The following is a 13,615-nucleotide window of genomic DNA, read 5'->3' as shown; positions in this document are numbered from 1 at the left end:
GATTTCCAAAGGCGTGCTTTAGATTTTCAATTCTGGAACTTTATGGGTTTAATGTTCTGATAAACTTGGGCCAACAAGCGTGCACTGGAGCCCTCGTGTCCAAGCCATTCCAGAAATGGAAGCATGCGCTCGCAATCTTCCACACACATGAAAATACTAAAAGGCACCGTGACTGTGAGGTGGCTGCTGATAATTTTCCCCAAACATTTTCAGGAAGCGCGTCCAATGTGATCGATCAGCTGGACCAGTGCAGGCAAAGTAAAATAAGAGAAAACAGAAGAAAGTTAATGGCCCACTATTAAGGCAGTTCTTTTTTGCGGGCGACAAGGTCTGGCTCTCCATGGCCATAGGGACAGTGGTCCTATTTATTTAAGCAAGGCCCCCGCTGAAAATACTGGTATTTTCAGAGCGCTTCTTCGCATGCGAGGTGATTGTGGAGATACATATCTGAAGAATCATTTGGAAATTTGCCCCAGTAATGCCTCGTATTTAAGCCCAGATGTACACAAAACGAAATTATAGAAATTTGTGGTGAAATTATCAGAGAAAGCCTAGTCAAAAGTAAACGCTGCAGGCTGCATCTCCTTATTTGCTGACAAAACGACGGATATTGCTGGAATCGAACAGCTTTCTGTTTGTGCAACGTACCTAAACAAAGATGCCAACGACATCGAAGGAGTGTTTTTAGGTTTTAACATCGGAATAGATGCCCTCTCTTATTGCGACTGCAGGTTCTATGTAAATGTATACAAACTGCTGCAGATTCTAGTCACCCTTCCAGTGACCACTGCCAGCGCAGAGGGAATATTTTTTAACATGAGGTTACTAAAAAACTACTTGCGCTCTACAATGTCTGAGGAACGCATGATTAGGCTGACGCTTCTATACGCCCACAGAGACGTCGGTATCAACGTATCCGAAGTCATTGACCACTTCGCTAAACTTCCCCGCCGTGTGAAGTTTGTCTTTTAGATAACGAAGCAGAAAAATCAATGCAAGTAAAAATATTTGTTCCTTCAGGTCCATAAACTCGGGATTATGAAAACGTATGACTGTTCATTAGCTTTTAAAACCACAGAAATTTTCACCGTTTATTGTAACAGCATCATGATAGAAAATTACGTTAGCATCATACGAAAATTACGATGACATCATCAGAAATTTTGTTTTAAGGCAGAAAGAAAAATAGTTGAAATTTGGTTCCTACGTCCATACTGCGCCGTGGACTATTCATTGAAATGCTACCTTCATTGCAATGCGTCTTCATTGCAACTTCGTTGATATGCATACCTTGGGGTGGCGTAAACTTTGTGTACTGACGACATTCTTCTGAGAAGAATGTTACAGAAGTGCTTGAGACTGCATGTGCACTGCTTAAACTCTTGTGTCGATCAATAGGAAGTCAGCCCTGCACAGGCCACGGACAGTAAAAAATTGTTGATTAATTTCCGTGTGCCAGTTTGGAAACGTGGCGATAGTTATTATTATTATTTTTTTTTGCAGCGCCTTTCAGTGTTTACAGCGCCATAATCCTTGTGACTCGTTCTTTCGCCCACAGTGCCGCATACGCCATGCACCGCAGGAACTTAGTACCGTGCGAATAAGTGGCCAAAGAAAGTTCGATTCCGCAGAGAAACTGTATGTTCGTGGCAGTGGCGCACCGACGGGGGGTGATTCGGGGGTTGTAACCCCCCCCCCTCCCCCCCCTGAGGCCGACTTAACCCCCCTCTTTTGTTTAACCCCTTTTCTTTCCTTACGCATTTGAGTACTGCAACTAAGATGTAAGACGCGCAATCGTCTGCACACTCGCAAAAAGCGCATTTTTTGACAATTTCCCCCGAAGAAAGTGAAATTAGCGCTGTTTAGATGGTATTGGCAAACTGTCAACCCCCCCCCCCCCCCCCTGGCAGAGATCCTGGGTGCGCTACTGGTTCGTGGTAGAAGTTTAGAACATTCTTCCTATTTTTGTATAGAGACGAAGCTCCGTTTTTGAATTTCGGGAATCTGTTATTTTAAAAGCTTGAGAGGGGAAGAGAGAAAAACATTTAATGAAAGGAAAAACTTTCGAGGACGCTTAAGCTTTGCCTTAACGCGATAACATTCAAAGATCCCTGAAAGCTTCTCATGCTTCCCGGCAACTGCAGCTTATGCGACTGTAATGTTTTCCTGAAAACGCTGGCGGCTAGCGCTATGCTCGAATGCGAGCTTCCTGGTTCCTTTTTTGTTGGTGTTGCAAGGAACCTAGCGAGCCGCGCGGCTCCTACTACCGACCTCAAACGGCAGCCGGAAAACGCCAACGCGTTAAAAGGGGTTTGTGTTTGAATTTCCGCGTAACGGAAGTATGTTTTCTCGTATAGTCAAATTAGAATCCGACGCTATCATGTATGTAGGTTGTGTGTAAGACGTACTTTACGAATTTATGACGCATTTTACTTTGATAAATTCAATTAGTTCAGTAACACCTCCGTGCTACGCGGAGGGCCTGCATAGATCGAGTTGCGTGGTTCGAGATTTTTTTCTTGGCCGGAGACGCCACCGCCGACATCAGATTTTCTGCGACGTGGGGCCCTTAACCATAGAGAAAGAAATTAAACTATGCCTTAACGCTCTCGGGTTAAACGTGGAGAGGTTGGCCGGAGGAGCATGTCTCTGGCCTGCTACTCCACATTTGGGTAAAGGGGAAGGGGAATAAAACTATGAGGAGTGATGAAGGAAGAATACAACGTGATAATCATCAGTCTAATCAGTCCAACTTGATCCTACGTTCATCAGTTCAATCAGTATATCTGACACCGATAAAGAAAGCACATACTATACAACATATACTGGCACGTATGTACATCACAACGTACAAAGCACGTATTATACAAAAGAAAGCACATGTTGTCTATTGACACATGTAAGTACATGTTTATTTTTCACCGGTGACCACTTTACACTAAAGTCCCTATATAGGGACTTTACACCGGCTAACAAACGTTAAACGTTATCGCTAGGCACAGGACAGTGCCTGCATGTATCGGAAGTTCCTCGAACGTTACCGATGCTTCTATCCGTTGTTGTCACCGGCGCTTATGTAATCTGATTGTATGAGCGACGCGAATTGTCTAGTACTTTCTGGAAGACACGCGCGCACCAGGGATTAATCTAGAACCTTCGATGACTCATGTATAAAAGCCGACGCGTTTCGCCGCTGATCAGATTTCGACGATCGCCGACTGTGTTCGCCGCTATCGTTGTGCTACGAGAGAGAGAGAAAACATTTATTTGAATCATCTAGGTCGTTGATCTTGAGGACGAGTGGGTGGTGTCCTCGTTCCAGGACTCCACTGGCCATGGCTGCTCCACGTACTTCCTGGACGAGCAATAAAAAGCCCGTTTCGTCATCCACAGTTTTGCTAATGTTTTCTTCACCGTCACTACTACGTGACATCTCATACCCAGCACCATTGACACGTATACACGTTTATTCTTTCACCGGTGACCGCTTTTCACCGGCTAACAAACATTAAACGTTATCGCTAGGCACAGGACACGCCTGCATGTATCGGAAGTTTCTCGAACGTTATCGATGCTTCTACCCGTTGTCTCTTGTCACCGACGCTCATGTAATGTGATTCTATGAGCGACGCGAACTGTCTAGAACTTTCTGAAAGACACGCGGGCACCAAGAATCAGTGGCGCATCGACGGGGGGGATTGGGGGTTGTAACTCCCCCCCCCCCCCCTGAGGCCGACTTAACCCCCCCCCCCCCCTTTTGTTTAACCCCTTTTCTTTCCTTACGCATTTGAGTACTGCAACTAAGATGTAAGATGCGCAATCGTCTGCACACTCGCAAAAAGCGCGTTTTTTTTTTGACAAGTTCCCGTGAAGAAATCGAAATTAGTGCTGTTTAGGTATAGTATTGGCAAACTGTCAACCCCCCCCCCCCCCCCCCCCCCGGCAGAGATCCTCGGTGCGCTACTGCCAAGAATTAATCTGGAACCTTCGATGACGCATCTATAAAAGCAGACGCGTTTCGCCGCTGATCGGATTTCGACAATCGCGGACTGTGTCCGCCGCTATCGTTGTGCTTCGAGTGCAACTTGCTTTTGTGGGCACAGGTTCGCCCAATAAAGTCCGTTTCGTCATTCACAGTTTTGCGACTGTTTTCTTCAGCGTCACTACTACGTGACATCTGGTGGTGCTAGTGCGTTCATGCACGGAACGCCCCCGAAAAGCCGAGATTGAAGCCCGAAACCAGAGGACAACACCAGCGTCGCCAAGGACCAGCGAGCTAGACGTAGGCAGCAAGGACTTCTACCGGAGTACGGACTTCTTCCCGAGAAGACCACAGCGATCAAGGCCAAGTCAACGAACCCAATGGCAGCCCCACCTTCCCCCCTCCTGCTGCAACAACCGCGGGAGTCACCAACCTTCCGTGGATCGTCGGCCAAAGACCCTGAAACCTGGCTGGAGACATATGAGGACCGCGACGTTCAACAAATGGAGCGATGACGACAAGCTACTTCATGTCTATTTTTCATTGGATGGCGCTGCTCGGACCTGGTTTGAGAGCAGAGAGCCCACCCTCGTAACGTGGGACCTATTTCGTGAGAACTTCGTGAGGACCTTCACTAGTGTCGTAGAGCAAGATTTTTTTTTTGTTCCCCGGCCATGTACCTGAGCACGAATGCTTGACAGCGTGTTCTCACATAACATTGAAATGGCCTTCAACACATCCATCATTGTCCCATCGACAATGCTTTTCGCAAAGACGCTGGGAAGCTAGAGCCAAAATTACACGCCGCTTGGATTTGCCCCGCTATAAATAAAGTTCTTGCGTCATAAATAAATAATGCGTGTTTTTTTGTGTAAGAATTCATCGTAAAATTTTGTTGTACTCGGGTTCGGATATGTAAAATTTCTTGATGTATCGAACTATTTTTAGCGCACAGAACAGTTTCATAGACTGTACGTCCACTGAATGCGAATGTATACAGTGGCCTTTGTTTTTGTAGCGTTAGCTACACTGGCCTAGCCAAGCCCGTTTCGCGCGGCACATCAAGAGCCGTGCTGCGCATGCGCAAGGATCAGTGATGTAACACGGCTTGCGCACCGGAGCCACCGGAGCCGGCACCTCTCGCGCACTCCGCCGCCGCCGCGCGCGACTCACCGCCGCCGGTCTGCGCATTCCAGAGGAGTGACGTCGTAGCCGTGGTAGACGCACTAGCGCCGGCGCGCGCTCGCTGTGCAGTCGCCGTCTGACACTGCGCTGGAGCCGCTGCGCTTCTGACTGGCGTTTGCCAGTGTGGTATAGCCATGGAGAAGGAGAGCGCAAATGCTGCTCAACAGCGCAGAAGAACGGAGAAGCTTGACTCATAAGAATAAACTTATCTTAAGAATAATCTTAAGAATAAGCTAAGAATAATCAGCTGAACCTTTGCTAACGCTACGTATATCCTGGCATAGCCGAGCTAAGCCACTGCAACTTTTGTTTTATGTGTTGCAAGAAAATTTTGAGTATACCGGTGCTTTGTTTTCGTCCACAATTCGCAACACACCCGCAGTTTTGTATGGGGAAAATACTTTTAAAATACCGTCGCGTGCGCACGTAACCGTCGAAGAAGCAAGACATGCCTAGGCTGGTTTCGCTGAGTATCGCAGCATATATATATATATATATATATATATATATATATATATATATATATATATATATATATATCATAACGAAACAGCCAAACAGAATTTAAATTGAGAAGCGTGCGTGCGTATGTGGCCTATTTTATTTTATTGCGATAGCAATTATATGGACACTTCTACCACATTTCTGCCGTCGCCGTCGTCGTCGCCATCGCCGTGAGGTTCCCTATAGATAAAATATTCGCCGCGCGCCGTATGCCTGAGCGCAAACGTGCGGGGACGCGCGCTATCACGGAGAGCGAACGCACTCAATCACCCACGCGCAAGCAAGGAAGCGGGAAGCCAGCGCCGGAGGAAGCGCGGGGGGGGGGCACTTCTACGCTGCCAACAACCGCGCTCGTTCCGTTGAAGCTCAGTTCCGTTGAAGCAATAGACCGCACGTACCTTCGCCCGCTGCTGCGGCGTATATATGCGCTTGCTGCCAGCGTTTTGACAGTCGTTGTCTGCAGTCATTCAGTGTGATCTATTCATGTTTGTTTGTGCGCGCTCACACCACGCTTGTTCAATCAGTTAGTAATAGTCGGGCCACATTTTCCAACGCACGCTACACATGCAATGCTGCCCGGGTCGGCAGTGCAGCGCTACAGGTGTGTCCCTTCGCACGCGCTGCCCACGGGAAGCGCTTCTCATCAACACCACCGTTTCACACGCGCCTCCTCGTGGTCATGGAGTCTCTCTTCATGTCGGTCTACTTACGCCGCAGCACACCTGCTTACTTAATCAGCTCATGTTTACTACAATTCATATTGCTACCAAAGCCGCTCACCTTACTTCGTATGACATTGCTGTGTTGGTATCGCATTCATTGCTTCGCCCTTAGGGCGAAACTGTGACATTTTTATTTCATGGTATTCAGTGCACGGCATAAATGACTCTTGAGAGCAGTATGAACAGACAAACGATCGGGATAAGTGTGCTCCATTTGCACATCGCCGCATACACTTACAAAGGGCTCCATACAGAGAGAGAACAAACAAGAAGGAGAAAGGCAGGGATGTCGATCAATCAGACGAGCGTCCGGCTTGCTACCCTACACTGGGATTAAGGGAAGTTGAGAATAGAAAGAGGAAATTAGGAAAAGAGTGAACACTGTATTCGCAAAAGCCCCATAGAAGTTCCTGCGCCTCCTTGGGACGGGGTGTCAGGCAAACCTCATGCGTTCCAGGTAACACTGAAATGGTTGTAGGGATACTTGACCAATATAGAATACCAATCTCTGTTAAATTCAGTTTGACCCTATACATCCTTCAATTGGACAATTATTTGGCTGGCATGAGTTATTGAAGAAAGAAAACTGTGGCCTTACGTGTAGAGCTTCGGGCTCTTCTGCTGGAGTACCCTCGTTCGATGTTACCGTGGGGACCTTAATTCAGTCTTTTCATTGTGTCAGCATTAGAACGCTCATGCGAACGAAAACCCGGCGGAGTTGGTCGGTTAGGTTAGCTCGCGGCGTGGCGTGGATACTAAATCTAACCTCAATACTAAATAACCTAAATCTAAGTACAAGCGCGTTTCTGTATTTCGCCCCCTGACGAAATGCGGCTGCTGCAGTCGGGATCGAACCCGCGACTTCGAATAAAGCCATAGCCGCAATGCTATACCGCGGTGTGCACAGAAGTGTTCATTTCACGCGTGGCTGCGTCCTTATGTGTCGCCTAGACGCTATTTAATGCGGATTTTCGTCTGCACGTCCTGCGTCAGTTGTCCGCTTGATAAATTTGCACGGTGTTCATTTGTCAAAAATAGCAGAAACTTACCGTACCATACCTTGATTTATCCCGTTTTCCGCCTTCCTTGCGTTTTCCTGTCTTCTTACGTCACCTTTTCCCTCTCCCGCCCTCTCGCTTTGCATGCCAGCTGACCGAAGAGTGGTACGGAGTGGTATTCACTCTTTTCGTGACTGCGTTGGTTCTACTGATTATCTGCCTCCGCTCTACAATTCAATCTACCTCCCCTCTGGACGGCTGCACGTTAGTACAAAGGTAAGCGCTGCAGTTACCCCAGTGCTTTTGCAAGGGACCACAGATAATTACAGCAGAGAGGGTATTGTGGTGACGCCAAGGGAGCTCCAGTACGCATTGTGGCGACGCGATGTCAAGGTCCAAGCGGGTTTCTCGCGTCACCTTCCCTCTCTGCCGTGCTCCTGCCGTGTATCGTTGTGAACCACCTACCGACGCGACGTGCAAGACAGCAACAGCACCAGCAGCAACGGTGGAACAGTTCACGGGGAATGGTCGCCACGGGAGTGGCTCAAACCTCCCTTTTTTGTGCTGACGAGGGTTTCTACGGGAATTTAGGATGCAGGCTCCTTTCCCAAGCGTATCACACCTGAAGGAAGCCGAACACCAGGCCTGGGTATACTTGTGCCCATTTGAACCAGTAGGTGCCAGGCGTCCATGGGAATCGAACCCACAACCTCCCGCTGCGCTACCTGGCCACACAGCGATGTCTGGGAAACGGTAGTCTGGGATTCTGCAAAGCATTACCAGGTGAACCAACATGTTTGTATTGAAGCTGTGAGTAACTGCGCGTGCGCGTGCGTATGTGTGTGTGTGTGTGTGTGTGGTGTGTGGGTGGGTGCGTGCGTGTGTGTGTGACACGAGCTTGCGTGCGACGAGAGCAGGAAGCCGGCGGTGAAGACGATAGTATATGATGACACCGACGGCATGACGACTGATTTATTGTGCCCACGCAAGGAAACATTACTACCTGCTCCGTCGTGACCTGGGCCGGCGTTCTCTCGCTTGTATAGGCGACTGGTCGCTATGCGACGTGAAGCACGCAAAGAACAGTGGTGTGGTCGACAGTTTTTCGCGCGTGCCATTCCTGTGCCTGTGGCTTATAAATGTTAAGTAGCGCACGTACACGCGTGCTCGTCTCGAAAGGCTAGTTGAGGTTGGCATGAGAGAAGTATACGCATGCGTCTGTTGCCTAATGTGTAGAGCATCGAGCTATTGCGCTGGGGGGACCCTGGTTATAACTCACCATGTAAGAGGGGAAATAAACTAGGAGCGAGCGTGATGCCCTGCAGCGAGCCGTGGTGCCTCGTTGTTGAGTCTCCGCCTCGGCTGCAGGAGGTCGTGGGTTCAAAACCACGAGGCCACCGGTTACCCACTAGTTATCGAAATGATCTCAGGCAGCCCCCCGGCCCTACACCCGGCTTTCTTTAGAGGTGAATCGTCCTGGGAAAAGAGCCCACGCCATGCAAATCCCGTCGAACCCTGTGGCCACTACCAAACCCTGTAAAAGGAGTCTGGCGGTCATATGCCACCAACTTCCAAAAGGTGAATGTCCTTCCAAGCCTCTGGAACTCCCGTAGTTGCCGAGCACCAGGGCGGGAGAGTACGGTTTTACCTGTTTGACCAGCAGGTGTCCGGCGGCAGCACTCGTCTGCCTCTCACAGCAGCGGCTCATGTTCGCCTACTTCACCGAAGCTGTGGTGGGAGAAGAAGGCCGGAGCCCAGAGACCTTCGAAAATCTCTATAGGGTCGCCTTTCGAGATGAGAATCCACATATATAAACAACCGAGCGCCAGGTCGTTGTACTTATCTACCCATCCGAAAAAAAAAAAACGCATGGGATGGCGGCCGCACCGGCATTCGAACCCAGCACCTTCCTCATACGAGCCTGACGCTCTACGATTTCAACGCCACTGCTTTTTTTTTCTTTATTGCCTATTGTGTAACACCATGCCAAACAACTAGTAGTTCGGAAAACAAGATAAAATAGTAAATTTTCAACACCAAGTGTCAGCCTTCCTGGGCAGACTATTTTAGAATTCTTTGAGCGCGGACAATTTCTACAAATCTGGACATGCATTCTAGAAAATACATTCGTGCGGGCCGAGCATCCGGATCGCAATGATAACCCGCCATACGGGAGCGCCACAGGCAATGAAGGACAATTAGCACAATAAGGTCAAACAGCATTCCATCTTCGTTTTCTATAGGTATCTAATACCCTGTGGATCTAACGGAAAATGTTTCTTGATGGCCCTCTGAAGTACATCCCAAAAGTAGACACCCTCCCAACAATGTAGAAATACATGATCTATAGTTTCTGGTTTCTTACAGATCTAGCAATGTGACCCCCAGGGTAAGAAAAAAAAGCCACGATCTTCTAAAAAGGGTTTGACAGGCAATGTGCCAGTGTGAAGTTTAAAAAAGAAATATTTGCCATTTCACCACCGCTGCTGTTCTCTGGGTTGCCAGTCTTGGCAAGCGAATTCTCCGTGAAGCCACTCCCTATGCTTTTTCCCTCGCAGTGTCGGCCCAACATGTGTCCTCTGAGACTTGGCGTATTGGCTTCCAATATGCCGAGTTTCCGGTAGTTTTTAATCGATGCGCACTTGTTCAGCTGCTCGGCCTGCCTGCGCAGTGGGAGCGCTAAAAACATATACCGCGTGCTTTGACGTGACGATCACGTGTTGGGCCGACTCGTTTGGCTTCAATAGTGTCGCGCAGTGCACTCTCCTAGTTCTTTCTTTCCTCTGTGGAACTAGCCATCGGAGAAGCACCCACTTTATTTGCTTGTATTTTAAGTATTTTCTTTTATATATTATCACCTTACCTCTCAACATGCTCCTGCCACTTGCATCCAGTCTTACCTTCCTATAGTTACGTTGCGCTTGAAGTACGTAACGAGTCCATCTGCGGATGAACCCACGTGCCATGCTCAAGGCCGCCATGTCATAGTGGTACAATGTTTTCGGAATGTAAGCTCACACAGCACATAATTTGCGCATATAGGACGGGGGTATGTGACTGCCGCCCTATACAGTATACACAACTCTTTCGTCACACGCAAGCCCATTTAGGAGATTGAAGGAATACTTTTTATCAGCAGCTCATCCGGAACCTTTTCCTGCAGAGGACACCAGCATTCGTACAGATGGTCTTGGCTACGTCGTAAAACCTCGCGCTGTAGACCTTGGCTATTTACGTCTGCAAAAACACCGGACTTATACCCGCTGCCGCATTCGCCATGTTATTAACGCCCATTGAGAAGTGCCCCCATGTCTGCGCTACACTGCCTGTCCTCTTCGGCCTCTTCAATATCGGGGATGACCTATCTATACGCCAAGACATGGACACAACAAAGTCCAGTACCCTCTAGTGGCTCTTGCTAGTGCAATAAACGGTGTTAACGTGCGCAACCGCAGGGCGCTGCACGTTAACACCGCTGCACGGGGACCGCCGAGAGCCAAGGTGATCCGTTTTACCTCGTCTGCACCATTAGCCGCATCAAGTATCGTGTCGACCCCGGCACCGAGATCAGCGCTCGGTCCGCCGTTTCGATTGACCGTATACTCTCGGCCCACCTATAAAATTTAAGGGGTCAATAGGAGCGCTGGGTCAATGCTTCGCGCAGGTAGCCTACATTCAAGTATTCTCACGTATCCCGGAGTACCAGATCACATCGCTGTTTCTGCACCGCAGCCTGCGCGCGGATTTTTTTTTTTTTTTTTTGTATGTTCCCTGTGGTCGAGGTCAGTCCCGCCACATTCTCGGAGGAGACTTCCTTTCCCATTTCTCCGCACTGATTCAAACAGTTTGCGCGGAAATCCTCGACTCCTGCACAGGCTCCTCAGTCACGGGCACAACTGCTCCCCTCTACCTGTTCGCTTGTGCTCTAGTCACGGTTTCCCCTCTTTCAGCCAGCGAAGTACTCTCGAACAGCAAAACATGCAGTGTTAAAATGTATATCTTTCAGATGAAGTAGCGACACTTTCTTGAACAAACCTTTTGAACCGTGAAAGATGCCGTAAAGATCACACTGTGTAGAATAATATTATCACTTGTAAAGGAGCTCATGGGTGAAAAGTGTTGTAGGAAATAATAATAATAATAATAATAATAATAATAATAATAATAATAATAATAATAATAATAATAATAATAATAATAATAATAATAATAATAATAATAAAAAGCTTTCTGAAGAGCAGCGTGTCGCATGTCCACCTTGATGTCCATGGTTGGCAAATCTGACAGCCACTTACTGCAAGTCATGACGAACAATGCCGCCAAAATGTGTGCAAACGAAATGTAGCACGTAACTTGTTGGAATAATTTATTTTCCGTTATTTCATAACCCCATATGACATGTACACATGCTGTTGGCAACATATTCGATAGGACCACGTACACTCGTAATAGTTTCCGCTTGACGTGAACACACGGCTCGCAGTCGACACCTCCATGACACTGTGGCAAGACGAACCACGATAATTTATTAGGGTTATTTTATAAAAACCTAAATATCTGCATCTTGCAACCGGCCGTCCGCCTCCTTCAGGACAACACTGGAAAACAATGAAACGGCCAAGCTTGCGAGCAATAAAATCTGACAAAGACAGCAGTACGCTTTAGGCGGAAGCAAAATACAACGCGTAAACACTTTCGCCATCCCACGAACGTTTTCTTAAATGCTCGTCAACCCAAAAATAAATATTTCCGTACACTCACAGGTAACACTTTCGTAACAACAGGAACATGTAGATATCTATACACGTTGTGCACGAAACAACGATTTTGGTCACTTTATCAACGGCAGCACCTGTTTTACACTGCACGGTATACGGTGATAATACAGGATCACAAACACTCTTTTTAATATTTTTTTTCTGGTGGATATACACACATGCAAGTCTTGAGCGCATACACGTACACAACCTTTTAACCAAACACTTGAACTGGGACTGCCCGGCTACCGAAGCGGCGCCGAAAAAGCATATCCGAAAGTAGTTCCGAACTATACGAGAATCCGACCGGTGGGTGGCCTATAGATGACCATCGCGCAGCCCTGCGTCTCTTTCCTGGCTTTTGACAGGGAATCCGAGCTATTATACGTCGGCTGTAGATCGTGCACTCCCCAACGTGCCCTAATTCCACGTCCAACACACTTTCTCACAATTCTCATATACCGTATCATAGGCCCAAAGAGCCATATCCTTTCGAAAACAAAGCATGTCTTCAATCAATCAATGCTGTACATGTCTCCAGCAGCTTTTCTTTAACTTGTGAGGAGCAGTAAATTTTCACTCATATTCCTGGCGCGAGCTGTGCATTGAGAACCACGCCAGTTTGGCGCAGGGATATACTGTGATACGTAAGTATAACGGTGAACGTAAATGCTATAGTCCACTCGTGTACTTATAGCGCCAACATTTGTGGGGATCACAGTAATCTTGGGGCCGTTTGGAGCGCAGTGAGCACTGGATATGTGAGCGTCGAGGTACGCGGAGCCTGGATAACATTGTGTTCTTCGGCGCGAACCAGGGCACGTGTTCCCGAAACGCTCTTACGCTAGCGTTGTTCGTAAGAGAAAATTCCAACCAATTGGGACGGCGGACATATTATTAGCGTAGGCTGCCAGCCAATGGCAAAAAACGCTGAAGAACGAAAAGCTATGTGAATTCGGCCCTTGGTTTGGACAGCAATTATGCATGCCACGACTCGTAGACTGAATTACTACACGGTAGAGTAAGTGGTGGAGATTAAGAAAAGAGGTACAATGCCGGAGTGAAATGCCATTTCCTGCGATGTTTCGGAACGTGCTGAATTCAGCTTTCGTTCTCAGCTGAACATTGGAAATATAAATGTCTGTCTGTGAGACGAGCTCTCGTGTTGAATTAATTCACTTGCAAGTGAATTCAACAAGAGAGATCAATGCAAGAGATCAAATGCCCGAATGATTACTTGTTTACTAAGCTACAGATGTCTGGACCAGCACCCTTTTTTCTCTCGGAGAAAACGCTACCCTATAAGGCAGATAGTTCTAACGATCATTGATCAGCGAACAGCGAGGGAAGAATCTTGTGGATTTCGCGCTCTTTTTACTCTGGTATAATGGAACAGCGATACTCTGCTAGTGAAGCTGATACGTGGTTGTATCCGCCGCCTGAAACGCGTGTACGCTGGCAGGCAAA

The sequence above is a fragment of the Dermacentor silvarum genome, chromosome 2, assembly GCF_013339745.2.
Source record: "Dermacentor silvarum isolate Dsil-2018 chromosome 2, BIME_Dsil_1.4, whole genome shotgun sequence".
NCBI classification, from domain to species: Eukaryota; Metazoa; Arthropoda; class Arachnida; order Ixodida; family Ixodidae; genus Dermacentor; species Dermacentor silvarum.
This window is presented reverse-complemented; position numbering follows the sequence as displayed.